Source organism: Bos taurus, chromosome 29 (assembly GCF_002263795.3).
Source record: "Bos taurus isolate L1 Dominette 01449 registration number 42190680 breed Hereford chromosome 29, ARS-UCD2.0, whole genome shotgun sequence".
NCBI lineage: Eukaryota > Metazoa > Chordata > Mammalia > Artiodactyla > Bovidae > Bos > Bos taurus.
The window spans coordinates 41060448-41078951 of NC_037356.1; positions in this window are offsets into that span (position 1 = coordinate 41060448).

The following is an 18504-nucleotide window of genomic DNA, read 5'->3' on the forward strand; positions in this document are numbered from 1 at the left end:
TGTCTCTGCTTTTTAATATGCTGTCTAGATTGGTCATAACTTTCCTTCCAAGGAGTAAGCCTCTTTTAATTTCATGGCTGCAGTCACCATCTGCAGTGATTTTGAAGTCCCCCCCAAAATAAAGTCACCCACTGTTTCCCCATCTATTTGCCATGAAGTGATGAGACCAAATGACACGATCATAGTTTTCGGAATGTTGACTTTTAAGCCAACTTTTTCACTCTTCTCTTTCACTTTCATCAACAGGCTCTTTAGTTCTTCTTCACTTTCTGCCATAAGTGTGGTGTCATCTGCATATCTGAGGTTATTGATATTTCTCCCAACAGTCTTGATTCCAAATTGTGCTTCATCCAGCCCAGTGTTTCTCATGATGTACTCTGCATGTAAGTTAAATAAGCAGGGTGACAATATACAGCCTTGACGTACTCCTTTCCCAATTTGGAACCAGTCTGTTGTTCCATGTCCAGTTCTAAATTACTTCTTGATCTGCATACAGATTTCTCAAGAGGCAGGTCAGGTGGTCTGGTATTCCCATCTATTTCAGAATTTTCCACAGTTTATTGTGATCCACACAGTCAAAGGCTTTGGCATAGTCAATAAAGCAGAAATAGATGTTTGTTTTTCTGGAACTCTCTTGCTTTTTCAATGATCCAACGGATGTTGGCAATTTGATCTCTGGTTCTTCTGCCTTTTTTAAATCCACCTTGAACATGTGGATGTTCATGGTTCATGTACTGTTGAAGCCTGGCTTGGAGAATTTTGAGCATTACTTTCCTAGCATGTGAGATGAGTACAGTTGCCTGGTAGTTTGAGCATTCTTTGGCATTGCCTTTCTTTGGGATTGGAATGAAAACTGACCTTTTCCACTCCCATGGTCACTGCTGAGTTTTCCAAATTTGCTGGCATATTGAGTGCAGCACTTTCACAGCATCATCTTTTAGGATTTGAAATAGTTCACCTGGAATTCCATCACCTCCACTAGCTTTGTTCATAGTGATGCTTTCTAAGGCCCACTTGACTTCACATTCCAGGATGTCTGGCTCTAAGTGAGTGACCACACCATCGTGACTATCTGGGTCATGAAGATCTTTTTTGTACAGTTCTTCTGTGTATTCTTGCCACCTCTTCTTAATATCTTCTGCTTCTGTTAGGTCCATACCATTTCTGTCCTTTGTTGAGCCCATTTTTGCATGAAATGTTCCCTTGGTATCTCTAATTTTCTTGAAGAGATCTAGTCTTTCCCATTCTATTGTTTTCTTCTATTTCTTTTTACTGATCACTGAGGAAGGCTTTCTTATCTCTCCTTGCTATTCTTTGGAACTCTGAATTCAAATGGGTATATCTTTCCTTTTCTCCTTTGCTTTTCTCTTCTCTTCTTTTCTCAGCTATTTATAAGGCCTCCTCAGACAGCCATTTTGCTTTTTTACATTTCTTTTACTTGGGGATGGTCTTTATCACTGCCTTTTGTACAATGTCAGGAACCTCGGTCCATAGTTCATCAGGCACTCTGTCTATCAGATCTAATCCCTTGAATCTATTTCTCACTTCCACTGTATAATCATAAGGGATTTGATTTAGGTCATACTTGAATGGTCTAGTGGTTTTCTTCAATTTAAGTCTGAATTTGGCAATAAGGTGTTCATGATCTGAGCCCCAGTAAGCTCCCAGTCTTGTTTTTGCTGACTCTATAGAGCTTCTCCATCTCTGGCTGCAAAGAATATAATCAATCTGATTTCAGTATTGACCATCTGGTGATGTCCATGTGTAGAGGCTTCTCTTGTGTTGTTGGAAGAGGGTGTTTGCTATGACCAGTGCCTTCTCTTGACAAAACTCTGATAGTCTTTGCCCTGCTTCATTCTGTACTCCAAGGCCAAATTTGCCTGTTACTCCAGGTATTTCTTGACTTCCTAATTTTTCATTCCAGTCCCCTATAATGAAAAGGACATCTTTTGTGGGTGTTAGTTCTAGAAGGTCTTGTAGGTCTCCATAGAACCTTTCAACTTCAGCTTCTTCAGCATTACTGATCGGGGCATAGGCTTGGATCACTGTGATATTGAATGGTTTGCCTTGGAAACAAACAGAGATCATTCTGTCTTTTTTGAGATTGCATCCAAGTACTGCATTTCAGACTCTTTTGTTGACCATGATATCTACTCCATTTCCTCTAAGGGATTCTTGCCCACAGTAGTAGATATAATGGTCATCTGAGTTAAATTCACCCATTGCAGTCCATTTTAGTTCGCTGATTCCTAAAATGTCGACGTTCACTCTTGCCATCTCCTGTTTGACCACCTCCAATTTGCCTTGATTCATGGACCTAACATTTCAGGTTCCTATGCAATATTGCTCTTTACAGCATTGGACTTTACTTCCATCACCAGTTACATCCAGAACTGGGTATTGTTTTTGCTTTGGCTCTGTCTCTTCATTCTTTCTGGAGTTATTTCTCCACTGATCTCCAGTAGCATATTGGGCACCTACCGACCTGGGGAGTTCATCTTCAGTGCCTATCTTTTTGCCTTGTCATACTGTTCATGGGGTTCTCAAGGCAAGAATACTGAAGTGGTTTGCCATTCCTTTTTCCAGTGGACCATGCTTTGTCAGAACTCTCCACCATGACCTGTCCGTCTTGGTTTGGCCTACACAGCATGGCTCATAGTTTCACTGAGTTAGACAAGGCTGTGGTCCATGTGATCAGATTGGTTAGTTTTCTGTAATTGTGTTTTTCAGTCTGTCTGCCCTCTGATGGAGAAGGATAAGAGGCTTATGGAAGTTTCCTGATGGGAGAGACTGACTGAGGGGGAAACTGGGTCTTGTTCTGATGGGTGGGGCCATGCTCAGTAAATCTTTAATCCAATTTTCTGTTCAAGGCTGGGGTTGTGTTCCCTCCCTGTTATTTGACCTGAGACCAAACTATGGTGGAGGTAATGAAGATAATGGTGACCTCCTTCAAAAGATCCCATGCATGCACTGCTACACTTAGAGCCCCCAATGCCACAGCAGGCCACCACCGACCCATACCTCCGCCAGAGACTCATGGCCAAGTCTTGGTCAGTCTCTTGTGGGGTGACTGCTCCTTTCTCCTGGGTCCTGGTGTCCTCAGGGTTCCATCTGTGCCCTCCTAGAGTCTGCTTTCCAGTCCTGTGTAAGTTCTGGCAGCTCTATGGTGGGTTAATGGCGACCTCCTCCAAGAAGACTTTTGCCATACCCAGGTCTGCTGCACCCAGAGCCCCTGCCCCTGTGGCAGGCCACTGCTGGCCTGTACCTCCTCAGGAGACACCCAAACACAGTTCTGTCTCAGTCTCTGTGGGGTCTCTGGGTCCTGGTGCACACAAGGTATGTTTGAGCCCTCTGAGCATCTCTGGCGGGTATGGGGTTTGATTCTAAATGCAAATTCACCTCTCCTACCATCTTGCTGGGGCTTCTCCTTTGCCCTTGGATGTGGGGTATCTCCTCATAGCCACGGCTCCAGCGCCGCACAGCCACCACTCCCGCGAGCTGTGAAAGTGCTGCACTCAATATGCCAGCAAATTTGGAAAACTCAGCAGTGGCCATGGGAGTGGAAAAGGTCAGTTTTCATTCCAATCCCAAAGAAAGGCAATGCCAAAGAATGCTCAAACTACCAGGCAACTGTACTCATCTCACATGCTAGGAAAGTAATGCTCAAAATTCTCCAAGCCAGGCTTCAACAGTACATGAACCATGAACATCCACATGTTCAAGGTGGATTTAAAAAAGGCAGAAGAACCAGAGATCAAATTGCCAACATCCGTTGGATCATTGAAAAAGCAAGAGAGTTCCAGAAAAACAAACATCTATTTCTGCTTTATTGACTATGCCAAAGCCTTTGACTGTGTGGATCACAATAAACTGTGGAAAATTCTGAAATAGATGGGAATACCAGACCACCTGACCTGCCTCTTGAGAAATCTGTATGCAGATCAAGAAGTAATTTAGAACTGGACATGGAACAACAGACTGGTTCCAAATTGGGAAAGGAGTACGTCAAGGCTGTATATTGTCACCCTGCTTATTTAACTTACATGCAGAGTACATCATGAGAAACACTGGGCTGGATGAAGCACAATTTGGAATCAAGACTGTTGGGAGAAATATCAATAACCTCAGATATGCAGATGACACCACACTTATGGCAGAAAGTGAAGAAGAACTAAAGAGCCTGTTGATGAAAGTGAAAGAGAAGAGTGAAAAAGTTGGCTTAAAAGTCAACATTCCGAAAACTATGATCGTGTCATTTGGTCTCATCACTTCATGGCAAATAGATGGGGAAACAGTGGGTGACTTTATTTTGGGGGGGACTTCAAAATCACTGCAGATGGTGACTGTCCCCATGAAATTAAGATTCTTGTGCCTTGGAAGGAAAGTTATGACCAATCTAGACAGCATATTAAAAAGCAGAGACATTACTTTGTCAACAAAGGTCCATCTAGTCAAAACTATGGTTTTTCCAGTAGTCATGGATAGATGTGAGAGTTGAACTATAAAGAAAGCTGAGTGCTGAAGAATTGATGCTTTTGAAATGTGGTGTTGGAAAAGACTCTTGAGAGTCCCTTGGACTGCAAGGAGACCCAACCAGTCCATCTTAAAGGAAATCAGTCCTGACTATTCATTGGAAGGACTGATGTTGAAGCTGAAACACCAATACTTTGGCCCCCTAATGGGAGGAACTGACTCATTTGAAAAGACCCTGATGTGGGGAAAGATTGAAGGCAGGAGGAGAAGGGGATGACAGAAGATGAACTGGTTGGATGGCATCCCAGACTCAATGGACATGAATTCGGGTAAATTCCAGGAGTTGGTGATGGACAGGTAGGCCTGACGTGCTGCAGTCCATGGGGTTGCAAAGAGTTGGACATGACTGAGCAACTGAACTGAATACTGATGATCTCTAATTCCATAACAGCCTTTCTTATCTCTGCCACCACTTTCTTATCCTCAGACCGGAGACTGAGGTTCTTCTGAGATTTGCACAAGTAACTTGGCCAAAGACACACAGCTGATAAAAGGCAGAGCTGAGATTGAATCTAGGTCTATCTTCAAAGTCACACTCCTAACCACTTTGTAGATTTATCTTCTTAGAGTGTCCAATGGGTGGTCTTCAAGATTGTTGTAGTACCCATGGACAGAGAATTCAGACTCAGTTGGGGGCCGTATTATCATGGCTGTTTGAAGAACCAGTGGCACAGAAGTAGTGAAAGGTTGTTGCTGAACTGTTGAAGCCACACGTTCTGGGAAAAAAACTCACTCAGAAGGACAATGCAGATAGTGGAGTGCAGTTTATTACACTGGTGGGCTCAGGGCAGAGTCTCCTCTTAGCCAAGGACCCCGACCAGTTTTTGTGAAAACCTTATATACCCTGTGTAAGTGTAAGTGCACAAACCCACCTCCCCAAATTCCCAAACTAGTCTGAACAAAGGAAAAAGAAAGATACAGTCAAAGTTAACCCGTGATTCATATGCCTTAAGCATAGGTAGTTAACAGTGGACAATTATCAACAGGCCTGTGTTCATACCCCAATAAGCATAATAGAATGTATGATTCTATATGGTTATACAGATAATTAGGGTATTCTTTTAGGCAACGGAGAGTCTAGGTACGAGCCCTGGGCCTCTTCATCCGAGGGGCCTGGTTTTCCAGTTGATATGTCATTTCCATAGATACTGGGCATATAGCTCAAAGTCCACAGTCCGGCCCAAGATGGAGTCCTGCTTTCAAGATAGAGCCTGTTTTGTCTGTTTCCTCCTTCAGAACAATGAAAGATGCCAGAATTCTCGGCCTCCGGAGGAGAAGAATTCAATCCGGGGCCAGAGCTGAGGCTTGATCGCTCAGAGCTTTCATGTAATAAAATTTCATTAAAGTATAAAAGAAATAGAGAAAGCTTCTGACATAGACATCAGAAGAAGGCAGAAAGAGTGCCACCCTGCTAGTCTTTAGCTGGATGTTTTATAGCTACTGGGCTTCCCTTGTGGCTCAGCTGGTAAAGAATCCACCTGCAATGCAGGAGACAAGGGTTCGATCCCTGGGTTGAGAAGATCCCCTGGAGAAGGGAAAGGCTACCCACTCCAGTATTCTAGCCTGGAGAATTCCGTAGACTGTATAGTCCATGGAGTCGCAAAGAGTTGGACAGGACTGATCGACTTTCACTTTCACTTATATAGCTCCTGCTTCTGCTACTGCTGCTAAGTCGCTTCAGTCATGTCCGATTCTGTGTGACCCCATAGATGGCAGCCCACCAGGCTTCCCCGGCCCTGGGATTCTCCAGGCAAGAACACTGGAGTGGGTTGCCATTTCCTTCTCCAATGCATGAAAGAGGAAAGTGAAAGTGCAATGAGGCGGGGCGCGGCGGCGGGGGGGAAAAAAAAAAAGAAAGAAAGAAAGTGAAAGTGAAGTCACTCAGTCATGTCCGACTCTTAGCGACCCCATGGACTGCAGCCCACCTGGCTCCTCGCAGTCTGTTAATTAGAGAAATGAAATGTCTCAAAACTCAGAGACTGGCACCAGTCCCCTCACCCACATCGTGCATTTCGAGATAACATTGGCACAAGGGGAGTTGTCCCCGGCCATAAAATGAGTGACATGAATCTTGAAGAAAGGCAGGTTTTCAAGCAAATACAGTTTCATGAACATTACTTAAGAGAATATTTGCATGGTTTGTCAAGTCAGCTCTGTGTCTTAGGTGGAATCGACTTGAAGATGGAGTCTAGGGTAAATTCACAGCTCATTAACATAGCTTAAGACAAACATTTCCATAAGAAAAACACATTGGTTAGTTGAAGGTTTGGGAAAAGTTAAGTTCAGGTGCAGCCAGGTGTCATGGCAAAGCAGAATTTTAAGAGAAACCTCTTTTTAAATTTGTGTAGACAAAGGGAAAAATCTTAACACTTGTAGCTTGTTCCTCCTGCCACTTAAGAGAGAGAAAAAATGTCTGACACTTCCAGCTTATTCCTCCATTCGGAGATCCCTGGTCTTCCTTCCTGTTACCCTCTCATTTCCCCCTTTTATTTTAAGAGAATTATGTTGCCAAGGGAAAGGGGCATTGTTCTTGTTCCATAACTGCTTCCAAGCTGATAAGGGATGTTGTCCCTAAATTGGTTAGGCAATATATTTTCCTAACCCTCATATTGAGGGTCTCATGATCCAGGGGCCCCAGGTAGTTGGGGGAAGCTGCCATTTGGAACTTAAAAGCCTTCCTGCAACTAGAAACAAATCTAGCTATACAGTTACAGATGCAGGGAGCAAATAGCAAAAACAGAACAATCAGCAAAGTTAAAAGCCCCATTATGTCCATAGTTAAGGTACAAAGTGTTGCACCAGGCCATTTTAGGATTGTTAAATGTCATCAGATTAAGACGAGGCATCAGTATGATTGTTGTTGTCGAAGGTAGTCACAGACTTGGAGAAAGTCCTTTCCTTGAAGTGGAGATGTCCACCAAGGGAAGCCTTCTACTGATGAAGAGGGGAGGGCTCCACAGACTCAGCAGTTAGACTGATTGTGGAATGCAGTGTAGGAGTGAGCCCAGGACAGGAAGGCATTGTCTTGAGGATCAAATGGCAGACTCAGGATTTTTAAGAGTCAGCAAAAGCAGGCTCACATAGATTATCAGGCCCATCTGAAAAGTACAAAATCAGAATATAGAAAGTAAAGACATAAAATGACATCACTTAGTTCTGGTCAGGTACCACCTCTTAACTCGAGAGTGGTGCACCCAGAATCAATTCCGGGCACTTTGACAGCTGTGGGAGAAGAAAGAATAACCTTGTAAGGGCCTTCCCAGAGGGGCTCGAGGGATTGGCCCCCAGATCCTTATGTTTTTATCAGGACCTTGGTTCCTGGCTCAAATAGACGCTTGCTTGACTCAATGGCTGGGTCAGGAGTCACCTCCTGGAGTTCCATTAATGCCTGCTGAAAAGCTGAGAGTTGAGTTACATAATTAGTTAATTCCAAGGCTTTAGGAAAACTTTTCCATTGAGCATTTTCAGGAATTATTAATCGTCCATCCTCGAATTGTAACCATCCTTTATCAGTAATCCTTGCTCCTCTTTTCTAGTATCTTTCTAATTCTTCCTCAGTACATTGTGGTTTTTCCTATTCCACAGGACCTGTCCAGATCAAAGGCATCTGCAGTGAAGGGGTTTCCTCAAGTGCTGCTTTTCTGGCTTGACAGTCAACCTTCAGCTACTTTACTCTGTCCCTGCTGTGCCCTTTGTAATGCACAACAACTACTTCTTTAGGACAATGCTCTGCTGCTGCTGCTAAGTCCCTTCAGTCATGTCCGACTCTGTGCTACTACATAGATGGTAGCCCACCAGGCTCCGCCATCCCTGGGATTCTCCAGGCAAGAACACTGGAATGGGTTGCCATTTCCTTCTGCAGTGCATGCAAGTGAAGTCGCTCAGTCGTGTCTGACTCTTCACAACCCCATGCACTGCAGCCTACCAGGCTCCTCCATCCATGGGATTTTCCAGGCAAGAGTACTGGAGTGGGTTGCCATTGCCTTCTCCCTTTAGGACAATATAGAGGAGTTAAAAGTCTCTTGATCTCTCTGAAATGCTTACTAGGTTCTCCTGTTGCCGTTTTAAGCTATCTTTCTTTCCACATTGCAGCGTGAGCTTGTTAAGTCAAATAAGCATACTTAGAATCAGTGTAGATATTTACTTGCTGCCTTTTGCTTAACTCTAGAGCTCCAGTCAGCTAGCTGAGCACTCATTCCCTAGGGGAGAGATTTTGCTTCTAAAACCTGTTCAGTCGTCACCATGGCGTAACTTGCTTTATGCTTTCCATCTCAACAAAAGAACTGCCATCTGTAAATATTTTCATGTCAGGATTGTCTAATGGGGTATCCATCAGATTTCCCGAGCTGCATAGTTTAAAGTTAGAAATTAGGAACAATCTTGATCAGGTGTTTCATCTTCCTTCTCAGGAAGCAAAGTGGCAGGATTTAAATTTCCACCAACTTTAAGCTTAGTTATTGGTCCTAACAACAATGACTGGTATTTAAGAAGCCTACTATCTATCATCCAAATATTAATCTTAGAGTTTAAGATTCCACTCCTATAGGCTGCTGGTAAGGCCCTCTGGCTTGTGTCAAAACTCCCAAGGCCATACCTTTTCTTTCAGTGATAAACAAATTAAATTCTGACCCTGTGGGTAAGCTCAAAGTGGGAGCTTGCAGGAGAGCAGTCTGAAGAGCCTTAAAAGCCTTTGAGAATCTGGAGACCAAACCAGTTTGTTGGTTTTGGAATGCAAATGCAGCAGTAGCCTGTGATTACTAAAAATCCTCTCAATTGTCTTAAAGTCATAGGTAGGGGATGATTTAGTATAGGTTTAATTCTCTCAGGGCCTATGGCCCTAGTCCTTCTGATAAGATTAGGCCCAGATATTTAACAGATTGTTGACAAAGCTGAGCCTTTTCCCTTGAAGCCTTATAAGCACAGCCTGTTAGAAAGTTTAAGAAATCTTCTGAGGCTTGTGAGCAAGCTTCCTCTGTTTCATCACAGAGTAGAATATCATCTACATATTGTAGCACCACTCAGAGCTATTAAAGTTTTGTAGATCCTGTGACAAACTTTGCCCAAATAGGCGGGGGCTGTCGTGAAATCCCTGGGGCAAAACTGTCCAGGTTAACTGAGAAGCTGGCGGCATAGGGTCTTCAAAGGCAAAAAAAAAAAAAAACTTTCCTTTGCCAAAGGCACAGAATAGGAGGCATCTTTTAAATAAATTACTGAGAAATATTTGGCTCGTTCAGGAATTTCAGACAATAGAGTATAAGGATTAGGCACCAGGGTGTAAAGGAACTACAGCCTCATTTATTATTCATAAATCTTGAACTAGTCTCCATTTATCATTTGATTTCCTTATATCCAAAATAGAAGTGTTGCATGGACTGTTACAGGGAATAACTAGCCCCCGCTCCTTTAAATTCTCAATGATGGGTTTTAACCCTTCCTTAACCTCAAGTTTCAGTGGATACTGCTTTTTATGTGGAAATAAATGCAGGTCTTTGAGCTTGACAACTACAGGAAAGCATTTTGTGCTTGACCCATAGGTTTTCCATCAGCCCACACTATAGGATTTACATTTTGTTCAATTAATGGGAGAGAAAGGGAGGGCTCCATATTCTTGAAAATAGAGGCATGGACCTTGCTCAGTATATCCCTCCCCAAAAGGGGTGAGGGAGACTCTGGCAAGATCAGAAACTTGTGTGAAAAATAGCACAGAGTCCCAGTTGCAGCTTAAAGACAACTGAAATAATACCGTTTTGCTAGTCCAGACAGTCCCATTATGGAAGCGGATAGGGAAGAAAGTGGGCCAGGGGCTTCAGTAAGCAGTGTCTAAAAGCAAATCTAGGGATTAGCCCCCCACAGTTATTAATACCCGGGGTTCCTCAGGTGTAATTAGAACGGGAGTTTGTGTGGGGACCCCTGGGCACCTTCAGTCTTGATTGTGTTGAGAGTCCAACCCCTGAAACCTATGCCTTTGGGGGCAGTCTCTCCTCTAGTGTGGTCCCTTGCAGACTGGACATGGAGCCGAGGGCGGCTTAGATCCCTAAAGGCAATCCCCCTTGAAGTGCCCTCCTTTCCACAGTAATAGCAAGCCCATCCCTTTGCACCTGGGTCCCTCTGGGCATTTTTCTCAGGCTGTTTAAGAATGGTTCTGACAGCCATTACAATGGCTTCCACCTGTTCCTTTGTCTTTGCCTTTCTTTCTTTCCCTCATATCCCCTGCTGTAATAGCTGTAATAGTTGTAACAGATTATTTAAAGACTGCTTTGGTCCATATGCCTGTTTTAATAGCTTACAGCGGATATCTGGAGTGGACTGAATGAGAAATCTATATTTTAAGATCACTGTTCCTTCTTCACTTTTGGGGTCAATCTCAATGAATCTGTGAAGGGCTTCTCTCAGTCTATCTAGGAATTTACCAGGAGCTTCCTTCTCTTCCTGTTCTATGTTTGCCAATTTGGTAGAGTTTAAAATCTTAGCACCCGCTTGTCTGAGTCCTTCAAGAACACATCTGACAAAATGACTCTGATCCCATCTTCCTTTAGCCATGTTATAGTCCCAATCTGATTCTGTAATTCAGACTGCCTGCTTCCCAGTGCGGAGGCCGGCTATCTCATCCTCCCTCTTCCCTACTGATTCATTACCAAGCCATTCATCTCCATAGGCAACCGCTTTCCCCAAAACTCAAGTTTTCAAGTCAGCACTTGGTGTTTGTCCCAGGATATACATCACATCTTTCCAAGTAAGGTCATAAAGCAGAGTAACACCTTTAAAAGTTCTAATATATTTTTCTGGGTCCTCTAAGTAGTCTCCCAGATCCTCCTTGATTCTTTGTATTTCTTGATAAGAAAATGGCATATTAACTCTCATAGACTGATTATTTCTCCTGGTGGGTGTTTCATGAAGAAGCAACAGCTTGTGTGGCTGTTTCTCAGCCTCTCTGGCTGCTCTGTGCATATGATCCCAGGGATAGATTGGATAAACCTGATTTTCTTTATCTCTTTGTCTCCCATCCTCCATATCATCTTGTATTTCACCCTTAGTTTTTGCTGTCTGAGCTTCTCTTACTTTGATTGCCTGAGTTTCTATTGAAACCAGAGTAGTCTGAGGTCATACTGAGATGGGTTGTTTGGACCTCTACTTGGGCAGTTTGAATCTCAGTTTAGGTTTTTACTGAGACCAAGGCAACCCTTCCTGTGGGTGTTCTTTGACTTTCAGTTTGCTCAGGTTGGAGCCCCGGTGCAGAGGCAAAGTAGGAGGACAAGAGGGGGCTGAAGGTTTCACACACAAATCTATACCCTTAGGACATAAGGCTGGCATGTCTCGCAGAGAGAAAAAGGGCAACACATATGCTACTTCTACCCATTTCCCTTGTTTTCTACAGAACTGGTCTAATTGTAAAACAGTATTATAATTAAGAGACCCTCCAACCAGCCACCGTTCACCGTCCTCCAATGGATACCATGGCCATGCAGTATCACATAAGAAGACCAGGCATGTATTCTTTAAGCTCTGGGGATCAAATCTATCCCAGTTTTTCAGGATACAATTCAAAGGAGTGAGGCTGGAATTGTTAGCTCCAATCTGTAAGAGAGAAAAAAGTGACAAGCACCATCTTTCTACCAGAGGCATCCCTTCCTGCTCTAGATGGGGGTGTAGACAGACTTTTCACCAAAGCTTTCCTTCCCTGGCACCATACTCACTCCTCCCGGCTCTACCACCGAGGCAGGGTAGAGATGCACCAGGGGTAGACCTGATGGCATCCCAGACTAGTGTCCAGTTCCTCACCATTAGAACCTTGCTTGCCTCTTATGCCACCTGGGGTGCAATCGGAGTAACCTTCTGGAATGCCTCCCAAGCTAAGACCACTGAGGGAAACATTCATCACCTGAGTGCCTGTGCACGACCCTCAGTATATTCCTGACCACGATAAGACTGGTACAAACATAAAACCGGTATGTTCCTTCCGAGTGTCACCACACCAGTATCAGTTCAGTTCAGTCGCTCAGTCGTGTCTGATATAAGCGATAGCAAAAGAGATGGTGAAGGGCTGGCCAGTGAGGAAAAAGTGATTTTTGTCCTCGAGTTATTAGGGCCAGTCCTTCCAGTTCATTCCCACAATTTCACAGAAAGAATATCTAAAGAGTTGGGACAAAAGCCACTGGAGAGCCTCCTCTGGTCCACTAAGAGCTAGTGTTACCAAAGGAAGAAGCTGTACTTCCTATCTGAGTAACCTTTAACCTGAGAGATGCTCTTGGAGCTAGAGCTCCATCTAGCCTCCGAACTTTCGACTCCTAGTGAGGTTAGGTGCTTCCTGACTATCAGTCTAAGTTTGGGACCTAAGTAACAGTACACAGTAACATCATGGATCAGAAGTCCCTTGAAAGTCTATGATCTGACAGATCAGGTTAGTAGTTCTAATTCCCAGGAAGTTATGAAATGGTCAAAGAGACCAAAATGTCGGACCGAGAAAGGAGAGTTCAGTCTATCTGCTTTGCCCATTTCTGGCCCATCCCCAAAGGAGATACTGTGTGCCTCTTGGCATTGGCAGGTCTGTAGAAAACCTGAAAGGGTTTCTGCCATAAGCCCTATGAGGTCACCGCGGAACCGCAGAGCAGGGCTCCTCACTTGCTTTGCACAGGGTATGTCATTCATTCACACAAACACACCATAGAGTTAATAAAGTACAGCAGAAAACATTTTTGCTAGAAGAACAAAGAACTAGAGCTCCAAGCATCTTTACCTAGTCCTGAAGAATCCTGGATGAGCCCCCAAGATGAAACTTGGTTCATGTTGATGAAACTTGGTTCATGTTGCTGAACCATGAAAGACACGAAGAATTCAATCTGGGGCCAGAGACAAGGCTTGATCACTCAAAGTTTTTGTGTAACAAAGTTTTATTTAAGTATAAAAGAGATAGAGAAAGCTTCTGACATAGACATCAGACAGAAAGAGTGGTCCCTGCTAGTCTTTAGCTGGATGTTATATAGCTCCTAGCAGTCTAATTAGAGAAAGGAAATGTCTCAAAACTCAGAGACTGGCACCAGGCCCCTCATCCACATCATGCATTTTGAGATAACATTGGCACAAGGGGAGTTGTCCCGGGCCATAAAATGATTGACATGAATCTTGAAGAAAGGCAGGTTTCCAAGCAAATACAGTCTCATGAACATAGCTTAAGAGAACATTTGCATGAGTAAAACATACTGGTTTGTTAAGTCAGTTTTGAGTCTTATGCAGAACTGACTTGAAGATAATTCAGTTCAGTTCAGTCACTCAGTCGTGTCCAAATCTTTGCGACCCCATGGATTGCAGCACTCCAGGCTTCCCTATCCATCACCAATTCCTGGAACTTACTCAAGGTCATGTACATTGAGTTGGTGATGCCATCCAACCGTCTCATCCTCTGTCGTCCCCTTCTTCTCCCACCTTCAATCTTGCCCAGCATCAGGGGCTTTTCAAATGAGTCAGTTCTTCCCATCACGGGGCCAAAGTATTGGAGTTTCAGCTTCAGCATCAGTCCTTCCAATGAATATTCAGGACTGATTTCCTTTAGGATGGACTGGTTGGATCGCCTTGCTGTCCAAGGGACTCTCAAGAGTCTTCTCCAATACTACAGTTCAAAAGCATCAATTCTTTGGTGCTCAGCTTTCTTTATGGTCCAACTTTCACATCCATACATGACTACTGGAAAAAACATAGCCTTGACTAGACAGACCTTTGTTGGCAAAGTAATGTCTCTGCTTTTTAGTATTCTGTCTAGGTTGGTCATAACTTTTCGTCCAAGTTGAAGACTCTTGAAGACGAGTCTAGGGTAAATACATGGTTCATTAACATAGCTTAAGACAAACATTTCCATAAGAAAACCACATTGGTTAGCTCAAGGTTGGGGAAAAGTTAAGTTCGGGTGGAGCCAGGTGTCCTCATGGCATCACAGAATTTTAAGAGAAACCTTTTTACATTTATATAGAGAGGGGAAAAATATCTTAACACATGTAGTTTGTTTCCTCCTGCCATTTTTGAGAGAGAGAAAAAATGTCTGACACTTGCAGGTTATTTCCTCTGTTTGGAGACCCCTGGCCTTCCTGCCTGTTACCCTCTCTACTGAGGAGCCTAGAACCAGGGTGAGGGGCAGCTGGGCTGGATGGTCCTCTCTCAGAGATTGCCCTCCAGGGGCTGGACCTGCTGCTTGCGTATATAGCTTTGGGAGACATCAGGTGGCAGACATCATCGCAAAGGCTCGTCTCTACTATGTAGGTTGGCAAGACCTATTCTTGCACCAGCTTTTGTTCTCTAAGGTGGCCTTAACAAGACCTTCCCTCCCACATGCTCCTTTTACAGTTTGACACTGATGCTCCTTGCTGTAAGATCTCTCACCTTGAGTCTGGGCGGTGTGATGCTATGTGATGTGACCTCAGAGAGATGTGATGCTATGTGATTTACAAAGTTAAGTCATAAGAAGAGATAGATCTGCCTGGTCCTCTTGGGGTACTTGCACTTAGAACTCAGCCACCATTCTGTGAAGAACCAGGCCACATGAAGACGGTACCTGTAAGTGTTTCAGCCACAGCCACTACCAGGCTCCTGGCTAACAGCAAGCTTTAACTTGCCAGCCATGTGACTGAGCCATCTTGGAAGTAGATCCTCCAGTCCCCAACTGAACTGCCCCAGCTGATGTTGCCTGGAACAGGAGTATGCCTTCCCCACTGAGTGTTGCTCAAATTGTAGATTTATGAGAAAAATAAATTACTGTGGTTGTTTTAAGCCACTAAGCTTTTGAGTTGTTTGTTGTGCACCAAAAGCTAAATGAAACAATCTGTCAGCAGACTTTCTTTGTATTCTGAATGTCAATACAGGTGATTGTTCTTCACTGCTATTTCCTTTCTGTTCTAGCTTGTCTCTGAATTCTGAAGCTTTGGATGCAAAGATATGAGGGCTAGGGGAGAATTTATATGGCCATGCAAAGCCTAAGGAGCTTGAAGAGATAATAATAGATTCAATACAAGAATGAGGTTCAGTCCACCCATATTTGTTAAACTCCATTATTTGCCAAGCCCACTGTTAAGGCTTCCCTGGTTGCTCAGCTGGTAAAGAATCAGCCAGCAAAGGAGGAGACCTGGGTTCAATCCCTGGGTTGGGAAGATCCCCCAGAGAAGAGAATGGCTACCCACTCCAGTAGTCTGGCCTGGAGAATTCCATGGACTGTATAGTTCATGGGGTCACAAAGAGTTGGACACGACTGAGCAATTTTCACTTTGATTATTTGCCAAGCACACTGTTAGGTGCTAGAGATTCACTTACTGATGCAAATACATCCCAAGCACCTGTTGTGTGCCAGGGGCTCTTCTAGGCTTCAGAGATATAGAGGAACACAAGAGCAAGAATCCCTGCCCATCTTGAGGGGAAACAGGCCGTATATACATATATAAATTAATAAGATGATGTCAGGGCTTCCCGGTGGTCCAGTGGTTAAGAATCTGCCTTGCAATGCAAGGGACACTGGTTCGATCCCTAGTCCAGGAAGATCCCACATACCCTGGGCCAACTGAACCTGTGTGCCACAGCCACTGAGCCCACATGCCCTAGAGCCTTTGCTTTGCCACAAGAGAAGCCACTGTAATGAGAAGCCTGCATGCTGCAATGAAGAGTAGCCCCGCTTGCTGCAATTAGAGAAAGCCTGCATGCAGCAACAAAGACTAAGCACAGCCAAAGGAAAAAAGATGCCAAATAGAGCCAACTTCTGTGACAAAAATAAAACAAAGCAATACAATAGAGGAGTGTGACTGTGGTTTGTCTATTTAAGTCAGGGTAGTCATGGAAGGCCTCTCAGAAGTGGTGACACTGAGCTTACACCTGAAAAATGAGAAGAAGCTCCCACATCCCCATCAGGTGAAAATCAGAGCCAACAACATTTTAGGCAGAGGAAACAAGTTCTCCTGAGGTGGGAGAGGAGGCCAGTGTGGCCAGAGTGGAGAAAGCAAAAGGAAGAGAGGCAGAAAATACAGTCGACTAAATCTGGCCCCTGTCTGGTAGATTAGAGTGATGGTTTTATTCTGGTGCCTTGGGAAACCATTGGGTTCTAAGCAGGGGATTGATACGATTTGACTTAAGTTTTGAAAATATCACTCTTGGCAAATAAGCACATGAAAAGATGCTCAACATCCTTAGTCATTAAGCAACTGAAAATTACAACCACAATTACAACCAGTTATTAGGGTAGCAAACAAATAAACAAACAAACTGTGCTGACAATACCAAGTGCTGGTGAGGATGTCAGAGCAACTGAAACTCATATACCTGTAATGGCATTTACAGTTATATATAACATTTACACCACACAGACACAATGGGTATAAATAACCTGAAGAGCATTTATAACAGTAAACTATATTAAACAGGAAGTGAGAGTTTTAAGACTCTGACTCTAATTACAATGTGTGTGTTTTTTTCTCCCATACTTCCAAGCAAATCACAAACACCAGATGAGTGTCCTACAATTTAACTCAATTCTGACACCATCAGCACGAAGATAACACAGGTTTCCACATGTTAAGAGCTCAGCCCTACAAGACTGCCCTCTCCTTCCAATGGCAATTGTAAGTCGGGCTGTCACCTGTGCTTCTGACTGGGAAAAGGGCGTGGAGCTCCCATACTCCGTCCAAACTCACTAGTCTTCCCAGTTCTCCAGGTCTCCACCAACCCTAGACTCTCTGAACCACATCCACTTGGTTTTATGGAGATTTTCATTACACTGGCAGGGTTGATTAATTCATTAGCCAGGTCAGCACTTGGTTCTATCTCCTGGCTTAGGTGCTTTCCAAAATTCACTTCACTGATATAAACTCAGGTGTAGTTGAAAGAGGTTTGTTATGAATATCAAGATATCTTTATCATTTTATCATTTAGGCAATTCCAAGGGTTTTAGGAGTTCTGTGACAGAAATGGGGAAGAAGACCAAGTATATATGTGATGGTGTTTTTATTGTAAATATCACAGTTACTTTTGTCTTGTTTCAAACTTTTTATTATGAACAATTTCAAATACAGAAAAGTAGAAGGAAGAAAGTGTAAGAAACCACCATTATCCATCATCTGTCTTCAACGATTATTAATATATTGCTACGGAGAAGGCAATGGCACCCCACTCCAGTACTCTTGCTTGGAAAATCCCATGGACCGAGGAGCCTGTTAGGCTGCAATCCATGGGGTCGCTAAGAGTCGGACACGACTGAGTGACTTCACTTTCACTTTTCACTTTCATGCATTGGAGAAGGAAATGGCAACCCATTCCAGTGTTCTTGCCTGGAGAATCCCAGGGACGGGGGAGCCTGGTGGGCTGCCGTCTATGGGGTCGCATAGAGTCGGACACGACTGAAGTGACTTAGCATAGCATAGCATAGCAAACTTGTTTCATCTACGTCTTTGCCTTCTTTAGTATAATTCATTTAATTGTAAGTTAAGACAACTAAATTCTTCATAACAGCTGTGTTTAACGACTGGCTTGCAAACGTGCCTGAAATACTAACAGTTGGCTTTTGTAAGGGTCTCCAGCACACCACACCATTGCTCTTGCGGGGAGGCTGGTTTCAAAAGAGGGAAGGAGGGAGTTGAGGCCGTTGAGGCCCTGCCCTTTGATCTGCTGTCTGCTTCCTTGTGCTGTCTCAGGTGGAGGGGATCCCCATGGAATCTGAGCAGCTGACCAATGACCTCAGTCGTTCTAGGAAATGGGCAGCATCACTGGAAACCGGTGTGTGACAGCTCTAATGAAATCAGGCTTTCTTGCTTACAATATACTAAAACTTGCTCAGGCAACAGGCGGGTTTGTTCAAGACCACAGGGACTGTCGCTTTAGAACCAGCAGTCCTTGCTGAGCCTTTGTCATAGGGGCGGGTCTCATGGTGTTTCTGTTTCTCTTCGCATGGCCCTTTTATCAATCCGAGCCTCAGCAGCCCACAGACTACATGCTCATTCTCGTGCTGAG